Here is a 13,163-nt window from a genome sequence, read left to right on the forward strand (position 1 = left end):
GTTCAAAGCAACGGAAGCGCCGACGTACAGGCATAGCGGAAGCAAAGTTCAGGCGAACTTTTAAGGATCGACAAGTGGAGGTCTTCGGTAATTTCCTTTGGAAAATTATCGCATCAAATGAGGATGAATTCAAGCGAGGATATCTTCGACGGCATTCCCTAGCTTGTGGAGATTTGTCACAAACAACTGAAGGTAATTTCAAGAGAAATAATCTTCGATAGTATTCCCTTGGACGTGGAATATTATCAATGCGGATGAGGATTGTTTCGAGAGAAATAATCTTCGATAGTATTCCCTTGGACGTGGAATATTATCAAAGCGGAGGAGGATCGTTTCAGGCGAAGTAATCTTCTATATTGGAAGCAGTTACAGGCGTAGCGGTTTTCAAGCGGGATGGAATTCTCTAGCTTGCAGGAAGTCATCAAAACAGTAAAGCGGCAGCAAATCGGTTACTTTCAGAGACGTGTGCTCGACGGCGCAAGATACGTTTTTCTTCACCCTTTTATCTTTTTAACTAACGCTAGTTTTGCAGGTATCGGCGTTACAAGAGTGATTTAGGATCACAGAACGTTCTGAATCATTCTCCGTCCCTATCGATACTTTGACTTTTGTTTTCAAAACTTGCGTTTCTCCAAACTCAGTCAAAGTGGGGGCTTCTGTAGACACCCATTTGTGTCTCCCCAAAACCAAACTCGGTGATGAGTACCTTTCACGTCGAATCACAATCGAATGAAGCGAAAGTGTGGAAAGTTTAGTGTTGCGGATAGTTTTAATTTCTTTTCTCTTCTCTGTGTATTTGAAAACTTATCTTAAGAAAACAGCCAATCCAGTTTGTTTGGTCCATGATAGGGGTCCAATAGTAGTGTAGTTGGATGGGGCTTGTAAAGACCTTTCCAACGATATATTATAAGCCCAATTCCGATGAATATTGAGGAAGTTATGGCCAATTTACTAAACTTGGCCCGGTTTGAGCCTTATATGCGGCCCAATGATCTAGGGGAGGGTCTAATATGATTTATCATTCCTAATGCAATTAGGAATGGTTTTAGTCTTCTAGATTCTTCTAGAAGGTTCTTTTCATTCCTAATTCAATTAGCATTGATAAATTGACTTTTGTTGACTTTTTAGAGTTTTAATTAAAATCAAATAGCATTTTTGAGGAAAATATACGATTTTATCCTCCTGTACGGCAAAACTTATCTGATTTGAGAAAGCGCGTCAAAAACAAGCTTGGCGCCTGACTCCGAGAATTGGCGCCTGGAGCTAGGCCTAGCGCCTGGCGCCAGCCATTGGCGCCTGGCGCTAGTGTTGGTGTCTGGTGCCAGTTAGCTAGGGTTGGCGCCAGCTCTGTTTCAGTTGCGCCAATACTCTGCTTTGTTAATTTTATCTTTTTGGCTAATTTTCTCTATAAATAACGACGTAAAAACTTCGTTTTCATTCACCTACAATCAGTTTTCAATTCTCTCATTCTCTTTAATCATTCGCTAATTCTCATCAAGATTTCCTTAATCATTCATGCATCTCTCTCTCTTTCCCTTTTTCTAAAAATTGCTTTTTACATACAAAATTCCGCATTCGCAAGATCTAGAAACACCTAGCCATATTCGAAGTTGCCTTCGCCCTAGACGTGAAAGGTTTAATTTCTGAGGGTTTGGTCCCAAATCTCTATTTCAATTATTTAATTTAATTGTTTGTTTTATTATTTTCCTTGAAGTTACTAACGTGTGTATTTTGTTATTAGAAAGAGGTACGAAGCATCAAAGTAAGTACTTTAATGGTTTTAATTGATATTATGATGTAGAAATCATGTTTAAATTGTTATTATGATTCCTAGTATCATGTTTAGGGAAAAGGTTATAATATCAAATATGCTTATTATGATTCCTGCGATATTTCCTATGTTCTTCCTAATATTTATGATTGTTAGTATCATGTTAGGGTTAATAAAGATTTGATTTTTATTGCTTAGTGACAGGCTAGGGTTTGTTATTAATCTTGTTAGTATCATGCCTAGGGTTTTGCTATTTTTATTATGCTTTAATATTAACATGAACATGATTATGATTATAATTGTTATAATTTATGATGATTATGAATATTATTATTATGAATATTATTATTATTATTATTATTATTATTATTTTTATTATTATTATTATTATTATTATTATTATTATTATTATTATTATTATTATTATTATTATTATTATTATTATTATTATTATTATTATTATTATTATTATTATTATTATTATTATTCATGATATTGATTATTCATTATGTTGCTTGATATTTATTTTTATTGCTTGATCGCACCTTTTATGCATGTTTAAAGGGAATTCGTACTTGTAATCACGCTTAATAAAATATTTAATAATCTTTTTTAGGGTTAATTTGATTATAATTTCAAGTGATCGCCAATAATAGATTTGTTTGTGCATTAATATTCAACCAACATAGATAAACAGGTTTAGGGTTAATCCTATTGATTGCATGTTAGTTAGAAAGCGCACATGAATACGATCAGAATAAAGTAGAGGCCTATTATTAGGGCAGGTTTAATCTCTTTTAGGTTCGATTTGTACCTTCATCCCTGAATCCTTATTTGGTTCTAGACCTTATGGAGTTGGCGATCACATGGATCGTTAAGGGGTGTAACTTTCACCTCGTGAACGGTTTACAAGTTCCGAAAACTTGTTGGCGACTCTTTTGCTCTATCTTCTTCCCTTTTGGACGCCACCGTACTTTAGTGTATGATCACAGTGGGGTTCAATCTAGGGGTTTAACGCTTGAAATTATTCCCTATACTAACATTCGCCTTGGATTGGCAAAGTTATTTAACCAATGGATCTTCCACCTCAAGTGGTGGTGGTAATGGATTTTTTACTTGATCTTGAGTTTGATTTTGTGTGGTCGAAGATCCATTTGGTGGCACTTGGTAAACTCGCCTATAATGAATTAGATGATCTATCTCATTTGGGTTAATTGTAGGACTCATGAACCAACTTTCTTCTAGAGGTTTTGAAGGTGCCTCCATTTCAAGATGTTCCATGAGTTGTGCTTGATGCCACTGTTCATCTAAGGAGAGATTTGATAAGTCTTGTGACTTCACCAAGAAATGATCCCAATCAAGCGCTCTATTTGTCTCATTTTGTAAACAAGATGGAGGTGGGACGGCGGCATACTTAGAGACATATAAGTCTTGAAAGTCGTCGCCTCATAGTCCACATACTTCATTAGTTTCCCCTATGAGTATTGTGGCTAGAGGTTCTCCTATAGGTGTGATATAGTCCAAAGGATTGAATGTATCACTTCCCATATGGTCCTCATCAATATAAAACACCCCTAATGGGGATGCATTATTGTTAGGTTTAGGCGTGTGGATTCTACCATTGTCTACTAAATCTTGTATTTTGTGTTTTAAGACGTAGCAACGCTCAGTATCGTGCCTAACACCTCTATGATAAGCACAGTAAGCATTACCATCCCAATTAGCAACTCTTTTTTCTGGTGGAGTGGGTGGTCTTGGCCCTGTTGGTGCAAGTAAGCCTTTTTTCCCTCAATTTTTCTAATAATTCTTTATAGCTTACAGGAAATGGTGTTAATTTTCTTTCTTTTGTCCATCTTTTCCGTGGATCATTACTGTTATTATATTGCGTGGAAGTCGCAAATACATTAATAGAGGATGAAGTATTTTCATTCCCCTTTTGTAGTTATTCCTAGGTTGATGATGACAAGGTTTGTTTGCTTTTTCTTTAGCAAGATCATCTTCAATCCTAGTAGCCAAAGAATAGACCTTTTGAAAAGTATCTAAACCATGGTAACGTAGATGGTTGTTGTTCTTTTCATGACAATTGTCAATGAACTTTTGTACTAACTCGAGTTCAGGTGGCCTTTGGGCAAGGTGAGCCGCCTTTTCTCGCCATCTACTATAGAAAGCAAGGAAACCTTCATCGTCGCCTTGCTTAAGCATTTCAAGTTCACGCAGAGTCGATTTGAACTTCCCATGTTGTTTTGAATTTCGGATCTAACCACAGTACCACTCTCTCACGGTTGGGTCTAGAGATAAAGGGAAAGTCAAAGCATAAAGCTTAGGATCAACTCCCTTTAATGCCATGGTGTCAGTAAAACACATTAAATGGTTTTGTGGATTATTGGTCACCTTAAATATTGGCAAGTCCGTAGCTACGAACTTTTCCGATAAAGCAAGTCCTGGGGGAGGAGCAAACTTTTCTACGTCGAAGTACTTGTTCCCCATGGTAGAACGAAGAACAAGCTTCTTTAACGACTTTTCTTTGACGGATAATTGTTCCATCTTTTGTTGCAAGGCTAGACTCTCGGCATTTTTCTTTTCAGCCTTTTCAAGTTTCTTAATTCTTCTTTCCTCGGTGTAGGGAATATTTCAAGCATTACCCCAAACTTGAACCCCACTGTGATCATACACTTAAGCATGGTGGAGTCCAAAGGAAGGAAGATAGAGAAAAAGAGTCGCCAACAAGTTTTAGGAACTTGTAAACTGTTCACAGGGTGAAGGTTACACCCCTTAACGATCCAAGAGATCTTCAACTCCAATAGGTCTGGAACCAAGACTGGAAGTTCGGGGATGAAGGTACGAATCCAATATAAAAGAGACAAAACCTGCCCTAAAAATATGCCTCTACTCTATTGTTCTCGTATTCATGTGCGCTTTATGACTAACATGCAATCAATAGGTTTACCCTCACTACAACGAAAATTTGATTAAGAAACGCAAAATATAGAACGGTTAACAAAGATAGATGTTCTATGCAAAAATATAGAACGTATGTGGAAGAGGTGTTCTATGAGTTAATAAATAAAGAACGGCTCTTATAGTTGACCGTTCTCTATTAGTTTTTAGAAAATATTAATAAATTATTAATAACTTATGTTAAACAATATACAACGGTGCACTTGACAAACGTTTTGTGTATATTTATTTATTTTTTTTTTTTTTTTGACGGACTAGAACTTTGCCCTAAAAATTTAACCAAAGGCCATTGAAAATTTTCATACGCCTATATCAATTTACATCCTTTATTTTCAATTTTTTTTTGTAACTCCAAAAATGAACTGCAGTTATCTTCTTCTCAAATTCATCAAGCCTGCTACCTCCGCGTTGACTCGCCAACACTGCACCTCCGCACCCACCACCACGACTGCACCTCTGCGCGCATCACCGCGCCACCACTGCAATATCAAGGTAGGCTTTCTAATTTTCTTCTAATTCAAATGTACAAATTTGATTAGAAAATTGTAGATCTATTTGAAGTATTTATTGTATGAACTATTCAATTGAATTGTAAAAATGATAAATCAATCATAGTATTCATCAAGTTACAGTAGTTCTATTCGATTTTTAGGTGGATTAAAGTTCTAATTTAGGAAATTATTTCAATCAGTTTTTTGTGAATGAAAAACTGCAGTAATTTCAATCAAATTACACTTATATTTTCAAACAATCAAATTAATTTCATAATCAATCAAATCAATCTAAGAAAAATTGATATAACCTAGGTCAAATTTAGAGCCCCTGATTGATACCTTTCTCGAATTTTCTGAGGTCAAACAAATATGGCTATAAGTGGGTAGCTAGTTATTGGTTGTGAGTTTGGGACATTTGAAACGAGTTCGTTCTTATCAATGTTGATGAAAGGATGATATTGGCATGTTCTTAAACAATTCACGAACTTTGATTTGCTTATAGAGTAATGGGTGTTGCTAGAATTTAGAATATAATCCGACTACATTTGCAAGTAATTGAACTAATTTAAAGTTCTTGATTGTAACTTTCGATTGGTAATTTTGTAGGTTAGGTTAATTCATTTTTTTTCTTTTTGATAACGAAAGTGATGTTATTAATAAAAGAGAATAATGTTACATTAATCTCCGCTCGCCTTGCAGGTTGGAACCCAAGAACACTTGTTCTACCCCATCAAACAGAAGAGATCATCCTCAATGTGAGTATATTCAATCAAGCTGTTGGGAAATCAAGACCCCCACCTAGCTGCCAACACCACACGCCCATCACATTTCATCCTCTGTACATCCACTACGAGAGCTGCTCGTTCTTTCCTCTAATAAAGTATTTTTTTTTCTTTCTGATTTTTTCTTTCTGATTTTGTTTCCATTTTACCTCATAGATTATTGAACTTGTAACAATTTTGACTCAAAAATTTTGGGATATATTTAACTTGGTTTTGTAATTTTGGTGTGATTACAGGTGACATATGTGAAAGAACTAGTTGAGTGGATAGCTATGTCACATTTTGTAGAGATGAAATAGAATGTGATGGAAATAATGAACCATTATTTGCTTGCAATGAGTGTGTAATCCTACTGCATGTGTTGAATTTTCTATGAGTATGGATGAGGCAAAGTGAATCAAAGGTAGCTAACTTCATTATAGTAAAATAACTAATTCCCTGATGTAATTTTAGATCTTTTATTGGGTAGTACCTCTGCTATAAATGGTTGTGCTTCATAATTCATTTTACTAGATACGATTTCTGGTATTGTCTTTGATGTTGGAGACCAACTTTTACTCTTTTTATTAGTCTGAATTCTCCCTTTTGGCTTTTTATAATACTAGATATGCTTTGAGTTAAATTTCTTAATTTTTTGTTATGTTAATGCAAAATGTAGTATTCTCTTTAATTTTGTATGAATGAGTAATTCATTCTCTTATTGATTTCTCCTTTGGGTTTTTGAATTTTTCTCATATAGTCTTTCTAACTGTGCTATTGCTTTTAAATTACAGAACATAGAATTTTGTAGTAGAACTTTTTTCTTTTATGTTGAAATTAATTTTATTCAAATAAATGTTCACTTATATCTCATGTTTGTTTGTAGATTTACAACTATCAAAGAAAAGGGGAACGCCGGGAAGAGAAGAAATAAGAACGATTGATTGTAAATATTTTTGTTTGATTTGTACCTATCTTGTTATGTTTTATTTTCATACTAAATTTATTGTAAATATTTTTTTATATTTTTAATATATTCAATTATAATTTTAAAATTTCAAATGCAATATTATTACAATCCGTTATTTAATTTGTTTCCTAATTATTATAGCAAGAAATTAAAATATGGTATTTTAATTTATAGAAATACCGTATATTAGTTTTTTTTTAAATTTTAAAATAAGGATTAGAGAACTGTTATATATGACTTGACCGTTCTCTTTAGTAATGCTATATAGAACGGTCAAATAGACTAACTGTTCTGTATTCCTTCTTTATTTTCTGATTTTAGTTAGGGAATAGAGAACGGTTGTGTGTGATGACCGTTCTCTATAGTTGAGTTAATAGAAAGCCTCCATGAACCGTTCTATATACTTTATACATCGCTTAGCAGAAAAACGGTCCTAAGGCGTTATATAAAGCCTATTTTAACCGTTCTATAAAGCCTTTTTTGTAGTAGTTCCTAAACCTGTTTAACCTATATTGGTTGAATATTAATGCACAAACAAATCTATTATTGGTGATCACTTGAATTATAATCAAATTAACCTAAACAAGATTATTTATTATCTTATTAAGCATGATTACAAGTACGAATTCCCTTTAAACATACATAAAAGGTGTGATCAAGCAATAACAATAAACATATATCAAGCAGCTTAATAATCATAAAAATCATAATCATTATAATCATAATTAAAATAATCATGTTCATGTTAAGAAAAAAGCATAATAATTGCAAGATCCTAGGCATGATACTAACAAGATTAATAATAAATCCTATCATGTCAATAAACATTAAAGATCAAAGTTTTAACCCTAACATGATACTAATATAATAACATGAATATTAGGAAAGAAAATAGGAAGCATTATTTAAATCATACTTGATATTAGAAATTTTTAGTTAACCCTAAACATGATACTGGGAAGCAAATAAAACATCCTAAACATGATTCTAGGAATAAAAATAACAATCTAAGCATGATTTCTATATCAAAAGATCAATAAATCAATTAAATTACTTACTTCGATGCCTCGTATCTCTTTCTAATAACAAAATACACACGTTAGTAACTTCAAGGAAAATAATAAATCTAAGAATTAAATAATTGAAATAGAGATTTGGGACCAAACCCTCAGAAATATCAAACCTTTCACGTCTAGGGCGAAGGCAACTTCGAATTATGCTAGGTGTGTCTTGATATTGTGAGTGCGGAATTTTGTTTGTGAAAAGTTGGTTTAGAAAGAGAGAGTGAGTATCAAGAATTTCTTGATGAGAGTTGGTGATTAAAAACGGAGGTCTAAGGACGCTATTTCTAATGAAAACAATTCGGATATGATAAAAAAGAATCGGAGTTTGCAAAGGAATAAAACACGTCGTTGTCGCCGCGTGATAGAGTCTGTCGCTAGGCGACAGCCTGGCGTTCGGCATTGCAGGAGATTTTTCCACACGTTTTCTATTTTTTGATAAAATTAAGCGTAAAAGTCCGTACGAGGGGTAAAATCGTAATTTCTTTTAAAACACTTCTTTTATTCCAAATAAAACTCTTAAAACTCAATTTATCAATGCTAATCAAATTAGGATTTAAAAGAACCATCTAGAAGATTCTAGAAGAATATAATCAATCATAATTGCATTAGGAATAATAATTCATAATAGGCCCTCCTCTAGATCATTAAACCGCATATAAAGATCAAATCGGGCCTAGTTTAGTAATTTGGCAATAACTTCCTCATTATTCATCGGAATTGCGCTTATAATATATCGTTGGAAAGATCTTTTCGAGCCCTATCCAACTACACTATTATTTGGAAAACAAATTAAGTTTTTGAAAACAAGAAGAAAAGAATTTTAAAACTAACCACAACACTAGACTTTCACTTCATTCGATAATGTTTCGACGTGAAAAGTATTCATTACCGGGTTTTGTTTTGAGGAGACACTAATGGGTGTCTACACTTGGCCTATTGATCCTTTTCTTCTCTCAAGCGAGCAATCTCTTCTTGGAGTTGCACGATGGTTGACATTATTGTTGGAGTACGTAGGACTATTTGTCGAGGGAAGGTGGTTTGAAAGGGGTTGATTGCTTGATGGTAAACGTAGAATACGAGCGCCCGGGAGTCTTCGTTCCCAAGCTTGAATATCGATACGCTTGTTTAGGAGAAAGAAAAAAAAGAGAAATGATGCAAGATATATTCGAACGGATAACATCACCCTTAAACAATTCTTCAATGAAGATATTGATGGAAACAATTTATTTTTTGAGAAATCAAATCGACTCGTAACTATGGGTGCACGCAAGTGATTAAGCTGTGCGCGGCTGGCGCGCGCATCAGAATCTCTTACGCTGGTAAGGGTCGCGCAACTCATTGAGTTGCGCGCGCCACCTGCTCGTAAGAGGTTTTTTTTAATTCAAGCGCTTTTTTTTTTTGTTTTGTCATCGTTTGCTTTTTGATTTTTGTTTATGTTACCCATCAAATACGACTCAAAATTACAAAGGGCCAACTTCGTAGTTAGGAACCTAGACCAAACTAAAAAAAAAAGGAAAAAAGAAGACTATCGATCCTAACACGTTGCACATAGTCACATAATCACATAAAGCATGTCATAAGCCAAGATCCACGCAATGCCATTCTAAGTTTAAAAGGCTTGGGTGTTTAAAGGTACCATATCTTAAGAAACGATGCACAAATCAATAACTCAACGTGTTGACTCATGACATCGCTCTCCTAACATTTTGTTGGCGATATGGGTGGGATTATTGTTATTGATTTCGGGATAGAAGCCTAGTGTTGGCAACCCCTAATCAATGAGCCAATCCCTAAAGGTTGAAGTGTGCTATGATTATACATGATGCAATGTTGCTTATTTGGTTATTACTTTTGAGCAAAAGGAAGATATTATGCATTCAAGTCTCGCTCTCTAACTAGAGATTATCCAAGTTAATTCCCATTACAACCCATGGGCAACTTAGTGTTGGAAACCTTGGACCATAACTAAGAACTAATCATGTAACCCCTAATTCCCAAGTGGAGTCGCACTGTAATTAAGGAGGGTGATCCCATCGTAAGGGGGTCCTTCCTTAGATGCCATGACGATTTAAAAGCTTAGGACTTTACACTTGTTAAGGTGTAGTAGGATTTTAATTCTGGACTGTATGGGGGACCATGAATTAGAATTGATTCTATCATTACACTTTTTTATAAGAAACAAGTAGGAGTCACGAATGAGTTTTAGGAAAACTCATAAACCTCGTTCATGCCTTTCTTCCATGTGGAGTTCATGGAATAATTAGCACGAATCGTAAGTTTACCCATGCCAAAATTGGTTTAGATAAACCACAAATGAGTTCGGGAGCGAGGGTACTAAAATAACATTCCCTTTAGAGGGGAATCACTATCCTAGCCCTAGTACGGACTCCACTAGCTCTTCCTTTTTTACAATTCCATCACCAAACAATATATGCAACGCGATACCTAAAACTAAGTTAGTTGATTTAATTTACACACATTAATTCACGTAGGAATTACATTGCAACGTCTTTTTCTTTATTTAATCAAATTCGTGAATATGACAAGAAATAAACAATATTCCCCTTGGCTTAGGTGATCAACCAACAATTAATTATTCAATTCTAATCTTATTTAACGCAAGATACTATCTGGAACTGATTTATTAAATCTTTTAAAGTGATCAAGTAACTCTAACTAATTCATTAAAGTTCTTTTAAACAAATAAATAAAAATGATTTATCTAAGTGCTCGGGAATTTACCACTTCTCTTTGCTAGATTTTCGTTTAGAACCCTTATGGACTTCTTCTTGTTCGGGAACCTCCACCGTAGTAACAAAATATCAAAGGGGTGAGTGTTTAGGGCAAGAGGGGTTAGGTAGCACAAGTTCGCAAGTTTTTCGCCAGAGTTTAAGGTTAATTTCCGTCTGTTTAAGCCTCGGATTAAGTCTCTATTTATGGGGAATGAGTAGGTTTAAGGTTTTGAGCATTCTGATGTAGCAGGTGTCGCGCGCAACAGGATTAGTTGCGCGCGGCCACCTAGCGCAAGTGATTGAGTTGCGGTGCTCGGCTTTATGGCAAGATTTTCCAATTTTCTGAAATTTTGAATCTTTCACAAGCGCAACTCTGGCAGTCGCGCTGAGTGTCACGCGCAACTTAATTAGTAGCGCGCGCCAGCCCAGCGCAACTCTTTAAGATGCGCGCGTTATTTTCTGCGGCAGCGCTTATTTTGACCCAAGGTGTCCTAAATTCGACATTATTGGGTTTTATGTACGGGCTTAAACCTAATTATGATCAGATTTAATTAATTGAATTTATTTGGCACTGTTTCTTTATTTGGGCTAGTCGTTTGTGTTTTGTGGTTTAATTAGTTATCCATAAGCATTCTTCACTTCGATCCAACACGAGGATGGTTTTATTTATCGTCATTGCACTTCCTGTCGGGACAGGAGGCTAAAAGTAGGTGTCTATAGATATATCTTCTAGCCGATCAGTTGTCTTCACATAAGACAGACTAATAACACCATCGTGAATCGCATCACGGACATAATAACAATCAACCTCAATGTGTTTAGTACGCTCGTGGAAGACTGTATTCTACGCAATATACAAAACACACTAACTATCACAAAACAAACTTTTCAGAGATGCCCCTAGCAAGACACCCAAACTCAAAAGTAGAGCCTTCAACCACTTCAACATATCAGTGGTTTTAGACATTAAACGAAATTCGGCCTCTGTAGAAGACTTAGCCACAGTGTCTTGCTTCTTAGTGTTCTAAGATATAGGGGAAGCTCCAAGAAACACCAACCAACCAGAAATAGATCATCTCTACAAAGGACAAGTAGCCCAATCCGAATCACACCATAATGTAATATGTAAAATCACAATATGAACTCAATAGGATCCCCTGACCCGGATATCCTTTCAAGTATCGTACCGTATGAAGGGCAGCTTCCCAATGATCTTGTCGCGGTTGTTGCATAAATTGAGATAAGATATGAACCGTATAAGCCAAATCAGGTCTAGTTAAAGACAAATAAATCAAACGACCCACAAGCCGTTGATATATTTTTTTATCAGAAAGAATACAGGACTCTGATTTAGCCAGATTATGATTCTACTCAATAGGATTACCTGCCGGACATGCCCCTAGCAAGCTAGACTCTTCAATAATATCAAGAGTGTACTTCCGTTGACATAAAATATGCCTTCCGGACTACGTGCAACCTTGATGATGCTAAGAAAATATTTCAACATACCCAAATCTTTCATATGAAAACAGTCGCTCAAATAAGATTTGAATGTTGCAATTGCAGAAGAATCATTGCCAGAGATTATTAAGTCATCAACATACACCAGAACACTAAGTTGAATGGACCCATATTGCAGAGTAAAAAGAGAGTAATCAGAGTACAATTGTAGAAATCCGTACCTTTTCAGAGATGTGGCTAATTTAGAGAACCAACAGCGAGGTGCCTAGCGAAGACCATACAACGACTTCCGAAGAAGACACACAATACTAGGTTGAGAGCCATGAAACCCAGGGGAAGGCTTCATATAAACTTCCTAATTAAGATCACCTTTAAGGAATGCATTGTGGACATCCATCTGATGCAATTCCCAATTCTTTACAGCAGCAACAGCAAGAAAAGCACGAACAGTTACCATCTTAGCCACGGGAGCAAAAGTCTCGGTATAATCAATGCCCTCAACCTGATGATTTCCAAATATAACCAGATGAGCCTTCAATCTCTCAAGTGTGTTATCAGAGTTAAGCTTAACCTTGTAAACCCATGAATAGCCAAGTACCATTATTTTCATGCTCCATGGATCAGCCATGGAGCCGCTATCCGAGGCACTGTCCGTAAGAGCAGAATAGGTCGTGGAGGTGCTTTGGTCAAGACTGGGTGCCGCGAGTGGGGTGTGGTCCAGCCTGCCAGCGGAACCACCTCCGATTGGCAGCAGCATTAGAAGCAGTAGCATTAGTGTTAGGGGCAACATTAGGGAGAGCAATAGGAGTAGCAATAGTAGTATTCTTAGTGGCAGTAGCATCAAGGGGGGAATGTTGGGTATGATCATGTGTAAGATAACCTTCACCCAACTCCAAAATGTGTTCTAAATCATCCACGAAATCCACATCAACTCTAACATTATCATTTGACA

The 13,163-nt window shown here is 35.6% G+C and overlaps 1 long non-coding RNA gene across 1 annotated transcript; it reads left to right on the forward strand.

Annotated features, from left to right (window-relative positions):
• Window positions 1-4,811: 4,811 nt before the first annotated feature.
• Window positions 4,812-6,951, forward strand: LOC145635019 (uncharacterized). Its single transcript, XR_014113739.1, has 4 exons — window positions 4,812-5,221; window positions 5,923-6,103; window positions 6,242-6,408; window positions 6,871-6,951. It is a non-coding gene; the product is annotated as an uncharacterized LOC145635019 (long non-coding RNA).
• Window positions 6,952-13,163: the final 6,212 nt, after the last annotated feature.

The sequence above is a fragment of the Chenopodium album genome, chromosome 6 (genome assembly GCF_948465745.1).
Source record: "Chenopodium album chromosome 6, dcCheAlbu1.1, whole genome shotgun sequence".
NCBI lineage: Eukaryota > Viridiplantae > Streptophyta > Magnoliopsida > Caryophyllales > Amaranthaceae > Chenopodium > Chenopodium album.